This window comes from Cyanistes caeruleus, chromosome 25, assembly GCF_971803275.1.
Source record: "Cyanistes caeruleus chromosome 25, bCyaCae1.hap1.1, whole genome shotgun sequence".
In the NCBI taxonomy this organism is placed as follows: domain Eukaryota; kingdom Metazoa; phylum Chordata; class Aves; order Passeriformes; family Paridae; genus Cyanistes; species Cyanistes caeruleus.
The window spans coordinates 967,819-981,717 of NC_141725.1; the positions used below are offsets into that span (position 1 = coordinate 967,819).

Sequence of the window (13,899 nt, forward strand, 5' to 3'; positions counted from 1 at the left end):
ACCGTCAAGTCTCATTGCTTGACTCATAAATTGCATCATCCCATTGTGAGATGCTCCACCCAGGGGAAGGAACCAAGCATTCCTGCCTGGATATAATCTGAGGCTTGGAGAACACCATGAGGAGCCTTACCTACAGGATTCCGAGAGAGGAGCTACATAACCTTTGTGAACCTTCAGAGGAAGACTAGACCTAGACAGGATCATTGCTTCAATAGAACCACATCTACCACTTCAAGAGGACTGCAGCCACCATTTAAATGGACTGCTACCACCACCCTAACCAACAGGGTGTCAGGTTGTACCCTGACTGTCAGTTTTAGCCAGTGTTTTCTGCCTTTATTTTCATTTTCCTATTAAATTGTACTTCTGACTTGGGAGCTAACACTGGTTTATTTTCAAACTAGTAGAATATCCCCTATAATTTCCTCAGAAAAACTGCTTTTTCTTGTAATTTAGCTTTGATGAAGGGGTAACTCAAGAAAGTTGAAGGCATTCAACTTTCATGGAACCAACATGGTGGAGAGGTTTTTTTTTGGCCACACGTCCTCAAAGCTTTCACAAATCTTCTCAGATGCTCCCACAATGACATCTCCTTATGTTAGCAAGGCAGACTAGGGAGCTGCCCTCTCTGATGACATTTCTCCCAGGGATCCCTATACAAACTCTGGCATGCATCAAGAGCCTGTGGAAGGCACCCAAAACATTTGCATCAGAGATGCAAATACACAGTGTGCTATCTACCCAGGATCACCTGGTAATCCTTACTCCACTTTGGACATATTAACAGGTTCCAATTCTCTGAAACTACATACTGAGAAGCCATTAGACAATGAGGAGAAAGGTCTGTGGATGGCTCCCATGTCACCAGAACATAGCTGCAAGCTAGGAGTTCCTGCTCTGATCTTGAGATAAGGTGTCCATACAACTCCCAACATATGCTTTAAGAAGTTCTTGGGCTGTTTGTGGTGCAGTCCCATTTCTTTCCTCCTTTCCTATAGGCAGGTAGGAGTCACCCTGAACTTCATGTTCTCTCATGAGCAGTGGTGGCACAAAGGAGACAAAGACTTTTCATACCTCACCACAGAGGATGACATTGAAGATCACATAGGACCAGAAAATGTGTAACAACTGCAGGATCATCAGGAAAGCATTTCTGAGACAGCTTATGGGGAACAACGAAACTTTTCTCACAAAGTAATAATATACACTGTGGGCAAGAGGGAGAAGCAAATTGGAAGATACAGGACTAAAGCAGGATAAGTATCCTCAGACTTAAAAGATCAGGTGTCTTTCTGCACAATGACTTGGCTGATGTGTTCTCAGGGCAGAGCTGAGCCGAGCCAGGATGGCACCACCAGGCTTACCACTGTGCCCAGCTCTTGCCAAGCTGGTCCCAGAGGACCTGCAGAAGCTCTGTATTAAAATCATCAATAATGCAATAGGCTTTGCAGACAGGTCAGTTATCAGAAACCTGCAATGCTCCCTTAGAAAAGTCAAGAACTGGCAACATTTCTCCTAAAATAAATCTTGAAAGGAACAATGGACAAAAGTGAAACCATAGGGGTCTTAAAAACGAGATTCACTTAATAAATTATGAAAAGAATTTAATATAAACAAAAGACAATTAGGAGACAAAAGAAATAAAGCAAAGGGTTAAAACAGCCGGGTGCCCTGATGGGTTACCAGGAACACACCTAGTATCTCAGGTGTGTCCTTTTTATCCCATCTTTGCTGTGAGAGGTTAATGCATATTCAAGCATGTCCCCTCCCTGGTTCCACCTTCTTGGATCATGTTATTTTCTGCTGGTCAGCATAATTTTTGCTGGTTATCGTTATTCTAGCTGGTCAGCATTATTTTGGAGTTTGGTTTCCTTTTTGCTGCAGATGGTCACTTGTTGATAACAGCCTGGGCCCCTCATCCTTCCCCTGAGGGCAGCTGGTCTTCATATCTTCCGCTGATAACAGTTTGGGTTCTATTGTTCTGATAACAGCTTGGGCCCCACTGTCCTTGCCCTCTGGGGTTTCCTTGCCTTGTACCTAGGAAATTCTTTTAAACTTAAGACTTGTTAGCATAGCTAAAAAGTATTTAATATATAATATTCATCTGCGAAAGCCAATATCACAATACAAATTTATAACAAGAGGACCTCTCCATTGCCACTTAAATAAAAAGATAATACATGGCTTTTTAAACTGAAGTTAGGGAAGAATTAAGGGTGCAGATGATCAGCAGGCCATAGCATTATTTTTAGCAAAAGTCACAGAAAGTCTGTATCCTCAGTGATGAGAACAGAAAGGAGAACAGCACTGGTTTGGAAATGGAAAGCAGATAGGACAGGGAGCAGTTCAGCACAGGAAAGAAATGATGAGTTGTTAGTATGTGTCTTCTTCCACAAGTTACCTATGACATGGATATATTGTATGCTGGGAAACATTGTCAGACACAGCTTGTATTTGCTCTGCTCTTGTTTTCCTAGACCTCTGCTGCTTGCTGTTGGTGCTGAGACGTGTTGACCTCAATAGACCCTTTGTCTGATCCAGGTGAGAGGAATGATGAGCTTGTCTTTACAAACAAGCTGTGGGTCAGTTGATAAGATGTAGCTATCAGTGAGAGACGACAGAAACAATGGGATGGATTCCAGTAGAAGATCAAAGAGGCACTGAAAGAACACTATGAATTCCATAAAAGTTAAGAAGGGATTATGCATTGGGGGTGGGGGGGGGAAGGTACCCCAGGTATCAGGCGTTCCGGGAAGCCTGTACCTCTCAAGTACCTCAGCCTATGGGGAAAGGGAGAAGGGACAAGCGGCTGGGAATTAGGATAAAAAGGAGGCTGCGCCCTCCAAAAATTTGAGAGACCCCAGGGGAATGCCCCATGGCCTCTCCCTTTATTCGAATAAAGAAAAAGGACTCCTCTGTCTCCTTTTTGGACATAAACCTTTGGTGTTCGTGGATTAATTTTCCTGACATATTTTTGGGGGCTCGGTCCGGGATATTTCCACCGTCCGGGGCGGCGGGCAGCGAGCGGAGCTGAAGGCGCGCCTCACCCAGTTTCGGTGATCAGCTCCCCTTGGTGGCGGCCGGCACCGGGCGATCGATTGGGTTCCCGAGACTGTCCAGGAGACAGACGAGTGGCAGACCAGGGGGGTCCATGAAGAGTCCACAGGGAAGGACCACTGAAAACCTCACCGGTGAGTAAAATGGGATCTTCGGGGAGCAAGCCTAGGAGGGCACCCAGGGAGGGTTGCACAGGCAAACCTGGGAGGGCACCCAGGGAGGGTAGCACAGGCTAAACAGAGCACCCATGGAGGGTTGCAAGGGTACAGCCGGGAAGGGTCTTGGCAAAAAGGGATGACGATCCCATAATAGCCCCGGAGAGTCCCTTGGGGAGAATGCTGAGATCTTGGGACAGATTATGCATTCACACAGAGGTAACTATGGAGATGATGGTAAAATATTGTTATTATGTATGGCCAGAGTATAAGATGCCAAATGGACTTGTATGGCCACCTTAGAAAACAGAATTCATTTGTGTTGAGTTCTGTGGAGGTATCTAGAGGAGAATTGGAAAGGATGGATTGAAAGGGAATGTGGATTGATATGGTTTAAACAAGCAACAGGAGAAATCTATGTGTTAAGAAAAAAGGAGAAGAGGAAAAAGTGGGGGAAGAGGAAAACGGTGAAGACTGGGATGTTTTTCAGCACCTTCCCCCGTCTTGTCCTCCGGTGTTACCAGCTGACCCAGGGCCAGCTGCAGGTCCCTGTATCCTCACCTTCCAGGGCAAAGGGATCAGGGAAGTGCTGTCCCTACAGCTCCACCTGAGAACAACAGTGGTGTAGGGGGAAGGGAGCAGCATATCATATCAATGCCTGGAACTAGAAGGGATCTCGAGAATCCACGCCCGAGGTGGGGGGGGGCAATAAAGGAAGTCAAGAAAGAGTCTTTGGCAGCAGGAGATGGATGGATTGTGTTTGTGTGCTGGAACAGAATTGGTTAATGGAGAGTGTAGAGAGATATGGTTGAAGCAGGGACCAGGAGTGGAGGTACAGGACCAGGAGCACAGGCTGGGGGCCTGTGAGGCTGCTGGGACTCAGCACTGGGCAGTGCCTGACCCCACCGGCCCTGGACAGGGGCAGCAGCAGCTTGCTGGCCCTTTGAGGCTGCGGGACACCCTGGCCACCTGTGGTGCTGCCAGCCGTGCCCGCCGGGAGCACTGGAGCGGGGAGGAGCTGTTTGGACAATGTGGCAGGACAGGGACTGGCTCTGGTATTCAGTGTGTGGTAAATAGAGTGAGCACAAGGAGGAAAGGCGAAGGTGATGGCCTTTTTCAGGCCAGAGAAAGAAAAGCCGCAAGGTCAAAGGGGTCCCCCGGGACAGAGGGGACAGGATCGGCCACAAGAAAATGGCAGAGGCTTTTTCTCTCCAGCAAGGGAGACCCAAGCCAAACAGTGGCTGGGAAAGGATCAGTGTGCTGTCTTCAGGGCGTACAACACTGAAAACGGCAATGTCTGCAAAAAAAAAAAAAAAAAGCCAAGAACAGCTGGACTGCCGAGAAAGTCCAGAAGATAAGAGAAATGAATTGTTAAGAGTGTCAAAAGCTCTCATTATATCCACCAACCTAGAGCCGTTGTCAACTTTTAAAGTGGGTCTGGATCGAGGAGAGGTGTGTGTCTTAGTAAAAACAAAGACCTCTCGATTCACCTTAATTTTTATCCCCGAGGGGGAAAATTGTCAAAAGAACTTTTTAATCGTTCAAAGGAGTTGTGAGAATTGTAGTTTCTTCTGTAGGCTCAGAAGTTTAACCATCTTTCTTTGAAAGAATTGTAAAAATTGTAGTAAATTAATTTGGAGATTTAATTAATTTGTCTACATGAAGTTTTGTGCAGAATGGCTCCAGTTTAGAGGGGAACACACCCCTCTGCTTTTTGTATGTTTTGTTGTAAAAAGCCAGAATTGGGAAGTTTCAGTTATGAAGCCAATGCTGCAAGTCATACCTTGTGGGGAACATCCCCACCAGTCTGTGGTTTGTTGTAGCCCTAAAGCAAATTCTGTAACTGCAACCTTGTAAAAATAGTGTCCTATAGAAGGCCTGGGTATTTGTCATGCACTTCCTCTGTAGAAATTATGAGAAAACTTTAAAGGAAAGTATTTTGTTTCTTTCCTTAATAAAAGTTTTAAATGTTAAAAGTTATAAAATGTTATAAATATTAGAGTTTCCTTAATGGAAGTTAATTTGTTAGTCATCTCCCTATGCCTAAGATGGACTTAATGCAAAAATTAAGATAAAGAGTAGTTAATTACTAAAAAGAAAAAAAAAAAGAATAAATAAAGAAATGTAATGTAATTGGCTTGAAGCAGTGGCATTACTTGCTGCTGAACTAAATCATGTTTATACAAAGTCACACAAAAGAAATTTTAGTTCAGGAGCATGAGAGAACACAGAGACCTGTTGCCTATTTTTCTAAATTGTTAGACCCAGTAGCCAGAATCTAGCCCCATTGTCTGCAGAACTGTGCAGCCACAGCTCTGATGGTGGCTGAGGCCTGAAAACTGACAAGGGGGGATTATCTGATTGTTAAAGTTTCACACCAGATTAAAGCGTTGTTAACTGAGAGAGCCTCTAAGTGGATGACCAGCTCTCAGTTGCTAAGATATGAATCTTGTCTATTAGAACAAGAAAATTTAGAATTTAAAAGCAAGGAAAGTTTTAACCCAGCCTCCTGTTTGAATGGCCCTGAAGAAGGGAGCCAAGGAAAATTCCATGATTGTATTCAAGTAATAGATCTACAAACTAGGGCAAGGAATGATCTGAGAGACATCCCGTGGCCTGGGAGGGAAAACGTGTTTATTGATGGGTCTTCAAAGATGACAGAAGGAAGAAGATTTACAGGATACTCTGTCGTGAATGGAAAGCAATTAAAGGAAAGGGGGAGGTTACCAGCCACCTGGTCAGCTCAGACGGCCGAGCTGTATGCCCTTGTGAGAGCTTGTGAGTTATACCAAGACAAGACAGTAAATATTTTTACTGATTCTAAATATGCATATGGTGTGATACACGCATTTGAGAAACTGTGAGAAGAGAGAGGTTTATTAACGTGCAGAGGAAAAACGTTGGCTCATGAGAACTTAATCTCCCGCCTATTGGAGGTGGTGAATTTACCAAAAAAAAAAAAGGTAGCAATAATACACATCAAGGGACACCAGGCAGGGAGCTCGGAGGAGGCAGTAGGAAATAGACTGGCTGATGGAGAAGCTCGGAAAGCTGCATTGTTGCCAGAAATCTCTAAGTTACTTCCCTTGCTCCCAGTAACTGCCCCCTTGCCAGAGAAGCTGTCTTTTCCGCCAGAACTTGACATAGTTAAAAAGAGTGGGGCAGAAGAAAGAGGGGGTAATTGGTTTACAAGAGATGGTAAGCAGTGGATACCAAAAGCTTTAGCCTCCCAACTGCTAAAACAACTCCACGAAGGGAGTCACTGGGGCTCCCGAGGGATAGCAGAAGCCTTCCTCAAAATGTATGCTGCTGTGGGTCTTTTTGTTCTGGCAAAACGAGCTGTTGATGGTTGTTTGATTTGTGCTAAGACAAATAACAAAGTTACAAAGAAACTGGCCAGGGGCGGGAGGCCTTGGGCTGTACGTCCCTTCCAGAGATACCAAGTAGATTTTACTGAGATGCCCCGGGTGAAGAGATTTTTTGGTAATAGTATGTCTGTTGTGAGTAGCCAGAAGTGTTCCCAGGTGTTTCTGCAACTACAGGGTCAATTATTAAAGTATTTTTTTTAAAAACAAGATCAGGTCGAGTTGAAAAAAAAAATGAATGGAAAAATAAAGAAGCATCTTCTAAAGCTGGTGATAGAAACTGATATGCCATGGGTGTGGCTCTTGGCACTAGCTTTAGCAAGAGTAAGGGCCAGACCGAGGAGAAATATTCAACTATCTCCCTTTGAACTGAAGTTTAGAATTCCTTATCCTTATAATTCTCGGCCTGAGTCAGGAGCAGAGTTAAGTGATGTATATTTAGAACAATTTGTGGCCTGGATACTGTCTCTTGTGAAATTTATTCGACAGGAAACTCTGCTGGCACAGACCCTGCCTTTGGACAAGTGAAAACCAAGAGTCTGAGTCCTAGTTAAAGAGTGAAAAGAAGCACCACTGGTGGCTAAGTGGCGTGGACCTTTCCAGCTGTTGCTGACCACAGAAACAGCCGTCAAGAGAGCTGAACACGGGTGGACACATCACACTCGAGTCAAGGTCGCTAAAGCTCCAGAGGTTTGGACATCTCAGCTGGAGGAGAAGGATGGGAAGCCGCGACTGACACTCCGCAGGAGTGGACTGGAGCAGTAGCTGGTGCGTCGACATCAGGGGAAGCCCTGAGTGCCTACCCACAGACTGCCTGCTGAAATAGTCTGGGCATCCCTACTCTCAGATCTCCAGCCACTGGAGGCCAATATTTGCTGTCATTGCTTTCTTTATGCTAAGCTGTTTCTGTGCTTTCACTTGCCACAGGTGGTGTAGAAAACAACGTGAAATTGAAAATTAGAAATTAGATTATAACACTATTAGAATGTTTCTCTTAATAATTTTACCTTTATATTTTCAGTTAAGTTGGGGTCTAAAGTGAGAAAATAATTTTTTTAATTTAAGAGAACAAGTAGCAAAGACCTTTAACCTTAGAAACTGTTGAGTCTGCGGAGGGCCAGGAGGATCTGAAAGCTGGCCATGGGTGGCCAGCCCAGTCGAGCCTAAATGGTGGGTTAGCACCCTGAGTGAAGTCCATAATGGAACTGGATTTTGAGACAAAGAAGGAAGTCCGTGGCAGCTTTATTCTTCTGAAAGAGGCATTTATTGCTTAAACAGAACAGGAAGCACATATGTGGGAAAGAGCGTTTGTGACTAGACTTTATCAAGTTTAAATTGTTGGGCCCCCAACTGCCCTCCTTATGACTGTTCCAGATATAGAGGCAGATGGAATCAAACGCATGTTAAGCTCACTAATGGTAGCTGGGTAAAGTGTTCCTTCCATAATTACCAAAAAGATTTTGAAGGCTGTAAAGCAGTGGGGAAGGATAAGTTTTTTGACCCTTTATTTTTAAGCTGCCCCTGGGATAATTCCACAAGTCAGACACGTGTTGTCCGAGACTATCAGTGGAAATGGCAACACCGAAATGGAACTAGAACCCTTTTTAACAGGTTCTGGTCCAGATCTAATAAAACAGATCTGAGATGTGATTGCAAGTGGAAACCTCATGTAAGAGCTTGGAAATGTAAATATTGTGATTCTTATAGCGAGGCAACTATTGTGGGTGGACCCCTAGGCCCTGGCAGCAAGCTGTATTTTGACCCACCAGTTGATGATAAAAATGGGAAAGGTCCCTTTGCTAATGGGACCTGGGCTCTAAAGGGGCATTACTGGATTTGTGGCCAAAATGCTTACTGCAGGCTACCTCCAAACTGGTCAAGAATATGTTATGTGGGGTATATTAGACCATTGTTCTTTCTGCTACCACAAGTTCAAGGAAATCAGTTAAGAATCAAAGTATATGATGATCTAATTAGAGAGAAGCGGTCCATTGATACATCCCTGGTTGGAAGGAGCACCCAAAAGTGGGGAAAAGATGAATGGCCACCTGAACGAATCATACAACACTATGGACCAGCTACCTGGAACCCAAATGAATTAATATCAGGTGCCAGAGAACCCATTTATAATCTAAATCAGATAATTAGGTTGCAAGCTGTCTTTGAAATAATAATCAACTAGACAGCTACAGCTCTTGACCTTCTTGCTGACTAGTCTACTCAGATGAGAAATGCAATATTTCAACATCGAACGGTATTAGACTATTTATTAGCAGAAGAAGGGGGGGTGTGTGGAAAATTGAATGACTCAAACTGCTGTTTGCAAATAGATGACAATAGAAAAGTAGTAAAACAAATAACAAAAAGAATAAGAAAGTTAGCCCATGTACCGGTCCAAACATGGAAAGGATGGGAATGGGACATGTTTTCATGGTTACCTGGTGGCCTATGGGTCAAACAAATGCTTTTTTTCCTCTCATGTGTTGTAGCAACTCTAATCTTTTTACCATGCATGATCCCTTGCTTAATACAACTCATTCAACATGTGATCAAAAGAATGCAGGTGCCATGCCTACTGACCCAGAGATGGCTACAAAAGGGCAGAGAGTGATGCCACTGCAAATAATTGCAAAGCCAAAAAAACCCCAAGAACAAGAAATTAAGTCAATGATAACTAAGGTTTGTAAAGACAATTATTAACAAAAATTAAAAGAGGAGGGATTGAGAGGAATGATGAGTTTGTCTTTACAAACAAGCTGTGGGTCAGTTGATAAGATGTAGCTATCAGTGAGAGACGACAGAAACAATGGGATGGATTCCAGTAGAAGATCAAAGAGGCACTGAAAGAACACTATGAATTCCATAAAAGTTAAGAAGGGATTATGCATTGGGGGTGGGGTGAAGGTACCCCAGGTATCAAGCGTTCCTGGAAGCCTGTACCTCTCAAGTACCTCAGCCTATGGGGAAAGGGAGAAGGGACAAGCGGCCGGGAATTAGGATAAAAAGGAGGCTGCGCCCTCCAAAAATTTGAGAGACCCCAGGGGAATGCCCCATGGCCTCTCCCTTTATTCAGATAAAGAAAAAGGACTCCTCTGTCTCCTTTTTGGACATAAACCTTTGGTGTTCGTGGATTAATTTTCCTGACACAGGTCACCTGCTACCTTCTTTTGTACATTATGATATAGCAGGCTGGGATACTGAGGCTTCACACTTTGTAGTGGAGACAACTGAAGTTGTGCATTTTCTTAGGAAAGTTGCCTCAAGTTTTTATTGCTTTTCTCTCTAAGACAGACATATTGTAATATGTGTTGGTATAATTTGCATTTTATTGTATACATATAAAATCAAGTATAAAAGCATGTTTTATGTAAAAAACACAAGCAACTTAAGATTGAGAAAGCAGCTGCTGGAAAACCAGGAATTTGCAAGAGAATGACCCAACAATTAAGATAACACTGAGAAGAGGTGGATCCACCCAAGCAAGATAAGCGCTCTAACAACCTGGTGATTAATGCCTGATACCGACCTGATCTGATTCTCCAGGACCATGCATCTCAAAACACAGTTCCCATAAAACCATTCAGACTCTCCCCCTTTCTCAGAAACTTCATTAACAAACCAAGAGAAAAAATATGAATATGTAACAACACAAGAAAAAAGAAACTGAAGCTGCATAGCCTCAAGCTGAAAAAACTGTATAAAACACCACTCTCCAAAAGACAATTTGTGAGCTTGGGGGAATCAGTGCAGCAGAGGCTGATTCAGAGTTCACCCAGTGCTGATCCTGGGCTCGATGCTGACCGTGATTGTGGTTGTTTCCAAAATTCGATTTTGCAAATTTTTCAATAAAATTGTTATTGATAAATTTGGCTGAACTTCATTTATAACAATATGACGACTAGAATCTGGGACTTGTCATGCAAAGTCAGCCTCACAGGCATCCAGACTAAATGGAAACACAATCAAAGTTTGAAACTCAGCATCTTGAGTGGTGGTGTGCAGCAAAGGCAGGGACATAGGACAGTAACAGAGTAACAGTAGACAGTAACATCCCTTTGTGTGTGCATAGCATGTCCTATTTTTAAAATTCTTCTTGGTGTAACAAATGAAATGTTTGGTTTTGTTATAAATGCAATGGCAAAATAGGGTTAATATAAACAGCGATTTATTATAAAACAATTTCAATCACAAACGGGAGAAAAAAACCACAATAAAATAGATCAGCGCAGCGCTGGGTGGACAGGGGTCTATACCCAGAGGTACAGATTTACCCAAATCCACACGGAGGGTTGACCGTCCAGGGTTTCTATAGGGGTTTTGTGCCCTGAGGCTAAACTCCAAGCAGTCACTGTTCCACAAAGAGTCTAGATGGTTGGTTGAATGGATTTCCTGGAACCATCGAACTGAATCAATAGACAACTGGGCAGAGCCTTTTCACATGTGAAAGGTTCTGATTGCCTCCTGATTGTATCTTCGGGTGGGCTCTCAGGGAGAAGTGTCCAGGTCCGGTGTGGAGCCGATGGGTATCCCAGCTGGGCTCCTGTCCTTGTTTAGCCAGATTGCTTTTTTGGTCGGGGCTTATAGGGTGGAGTATCCTGACTCGGTGTGGAGCCGGTGGGCATCTCGGCTGGGCTCCTCTCATTGTCTAGCCTGATTGCCCGTGTTCTGCTCTTCCTCTCAGGCTGATAAGCGTCGCCTAGGGTGGTTATCGCCTGAATAGGTAGTTACTGCTGGGTCTGGGGAGGAATCTTTAGGCCACACTATATTTTTATGTGGTCTACATTGTTATAAATACAGTTATATACTTATTTCTTCTTTCACGAACTTTTTCCAAAGTTACATTTATCACAACACCTACATTCACAGGACAGCAAAATGTTATATTAATGGAAAAATGACAAACTGGTAGATTATGAAAACCACAGCAAAAACATTGAATACTGCTTCACAGACCTGCTTCCATTTCAGGTAATGGAGTATTTTGGCAAGCTGTAGAGAAATTTCCTTATGTCCCTTGTGCCTGTATTCTCCTCCTAGGGGCTGAGGGATTTACCACATTCTGCAAGGGTGACCAAGCTTGTAGGGATGTGTCCTAGTCTCTTTTCATCCAATTACCTTTCCCCAAGAGCAGTAGAACTAGTACTTCCTAAATGCTCTGTTACTAACTTACATGTGTCCCACTCATGGGCACTTCATTGACATGTGTCATGTGTAGCAAGATGCACAGTTGCCAGTGCTGCCCACAGGCACAATCACAGGCTTGCAACTGGGAGAGCAACTTTTTACACAGGCAAAGTTTTAAACTAGGAGAGATTTAGATTAGATGTCAGGAAGAAATTTACTCAAAGGGTGGTGAAGCTCTGGCACAGGTTGGTCAGAGAAGCTGTGGTTGCCCTATCCTTGGGGTAGGTTGAATGGGTCTTGGAGAAATCTGATCTAGTGGAAAGTATTCCACTAGAGGGGTTGGAACGAGATGGGCTTTAATATCCTTTCTTAGTCAAACCATTCTGTGATTCCATGATTTCCAGGTGAGGGTAATGCACATCTAAACTATAATCAGAGGCATCATGCACCAGCATGATTATCATCCCTAACCATATCATACTGGCACAGTAGGAGACAAAGATCAGAGTGATGGTCACAATGTGGTGGATAATCTGTTCCTTAAAGTCCTGGCATGAGAAGAGAGATTGTCAGTCTTACCTTGCTCCGGCAGCATCTGTGCCTGCATGCTGCTGTCTGCACAAATCATCAGGGCTCCCCATTACATTATAGGTCTCTGAGGTCCTGCACAATCTCAAGAGAATTTTGTCCTTTATGCCCAGTTTATAGAAACCCAGATAAATATCTGTGCAATACCTTGGTGCAAAAATGCTGGAAGACAGATTTTTATAAATTCCCGCTAATCAATCTGCCCTTCCAAAATAGGTCTCTCAATGCACCATATTTTCTTACAGATGCTTCCTCTGTGTATTGAAGGCCTTTTGTAATGACAGTAAATTGCCCTTGGCCTGGGTCAGGTCCTACTCATGGGCTATAATGGAGGAGCTTCAATTGCTTGTGCTGCAAAAGTCACACATAGTTTTACAGGACCTTCATCAGGGCAGGCCAGGTTGGTCCCATCAGGAGGGCACAGACCTCTGGTGCAAGGCAGCCCCTGAGAGCTGGGCAAGGCTGTGATGCTTTGTTCACCTGGTGCCTATATCTTTACAAGCCATGGAAACCCCAGCCCCCCGCACTTCCCCAGCCTAGCAGACAGGAAGGCCATACCACACATGAGCAGGGCTCAGTGCAATGTACAGTGGTGGGATTTAAGAGCTGAAGGGTTGACATGAAAAAGGGTCTTCACAGCAGCACTTGTGCCTTCTCCTTTGTACCCCTAGGGAGCTGACAGCAGAATGGGAGCATAGCCTCATGATGGGGGCTGACTGAACCATCTGGTGGTTGTTGTGCTGCTGTCACTCACCTTCCTCTTCACATCAAAGGGCGGGGTGGCCACCAGTTCGCAGTAGGAGAGCTCCAGGAGGTAGAACAAGCCCAATATGGGAGGTAGAGACTGTAAGACAAGTGACAGGCAGTGTGACAGCCCTGCCTAGCCCAGGGTTCAGTAGAGGGAAAGAGTCTTCCCCTTCATTCAATCCATGTTTGGGACAACAGGTGTTGGTCATGCCTTAATTTTCTTGTTCCCATGTTTGCTGATGCACTGACAAGGTCAGTCCAAAGCCAGGACTAGCCCTGGCCTGTCTGCAAAGGGACTGGGAGCAGCTTGGGTCTCCCCTCTTCAGGGGTTCAGACACCTCATCTCTATCCCTGCTTTGAGATGTCAGATGTCCTGACCAACTTCTGTGGCCACAGAGAGCCACTTCTAAACGGACTTGGGTGACAGAGAAAGTGAGAAGAGGTGCCTGCTCTGAACATAGCTCTCCGTGGGCTGTCATGTGGAGCATGTCTGAGGAGCTCATCAAGCAGGTGTCAAACTATTTGCATAATGCATAATCATAATGTGAGGACAAGAGACCAGAGGGGTGTTGAAATAAGACAGGTGAATATAATGGGTTGTAAGTATAAAGTCTTTCATCATAAGGTTGTCCTGTCTCCATACTTGAAGGTTTTCAAAACAAAACTGGAAAAAACCTTAGGTAACCTGGTCTGATCTGATCTCACAGCTAAATGCTGCAATCAGGAAGTTGAACAAGAATCTTTCTTATCTCTCTTCCAATATGAATTATCTTGTGATTACATGCATTTGCTGCTCACCTGTTGCAGAAATTTCAACCAGCACATGGTGATTCCAAAATCAGGGCTTCTGTGCATAGAAAAGG

General features: G+C 44.2%; 1 long non-coding RNA gene across 1 annotated transcript; it reads right to left on the reverse strand.

The window, feature by feature from the left end:
• Positions 1-10,720: 10,720 nt before the first annotated feature.
• Positions 10,721-13,899, reverse strand: LOC147649315 (uncharacterized). Its single transcript, XR_015279234.1, has 2 exons — positions 13,835-13,899; positions 10,721-13,133 (listed from the first exon to the last, which is right to left on the reverse strand). It is a non-coding gene; the product is annotated as an uncharacterized LOC147649315 (long non-coding RNA).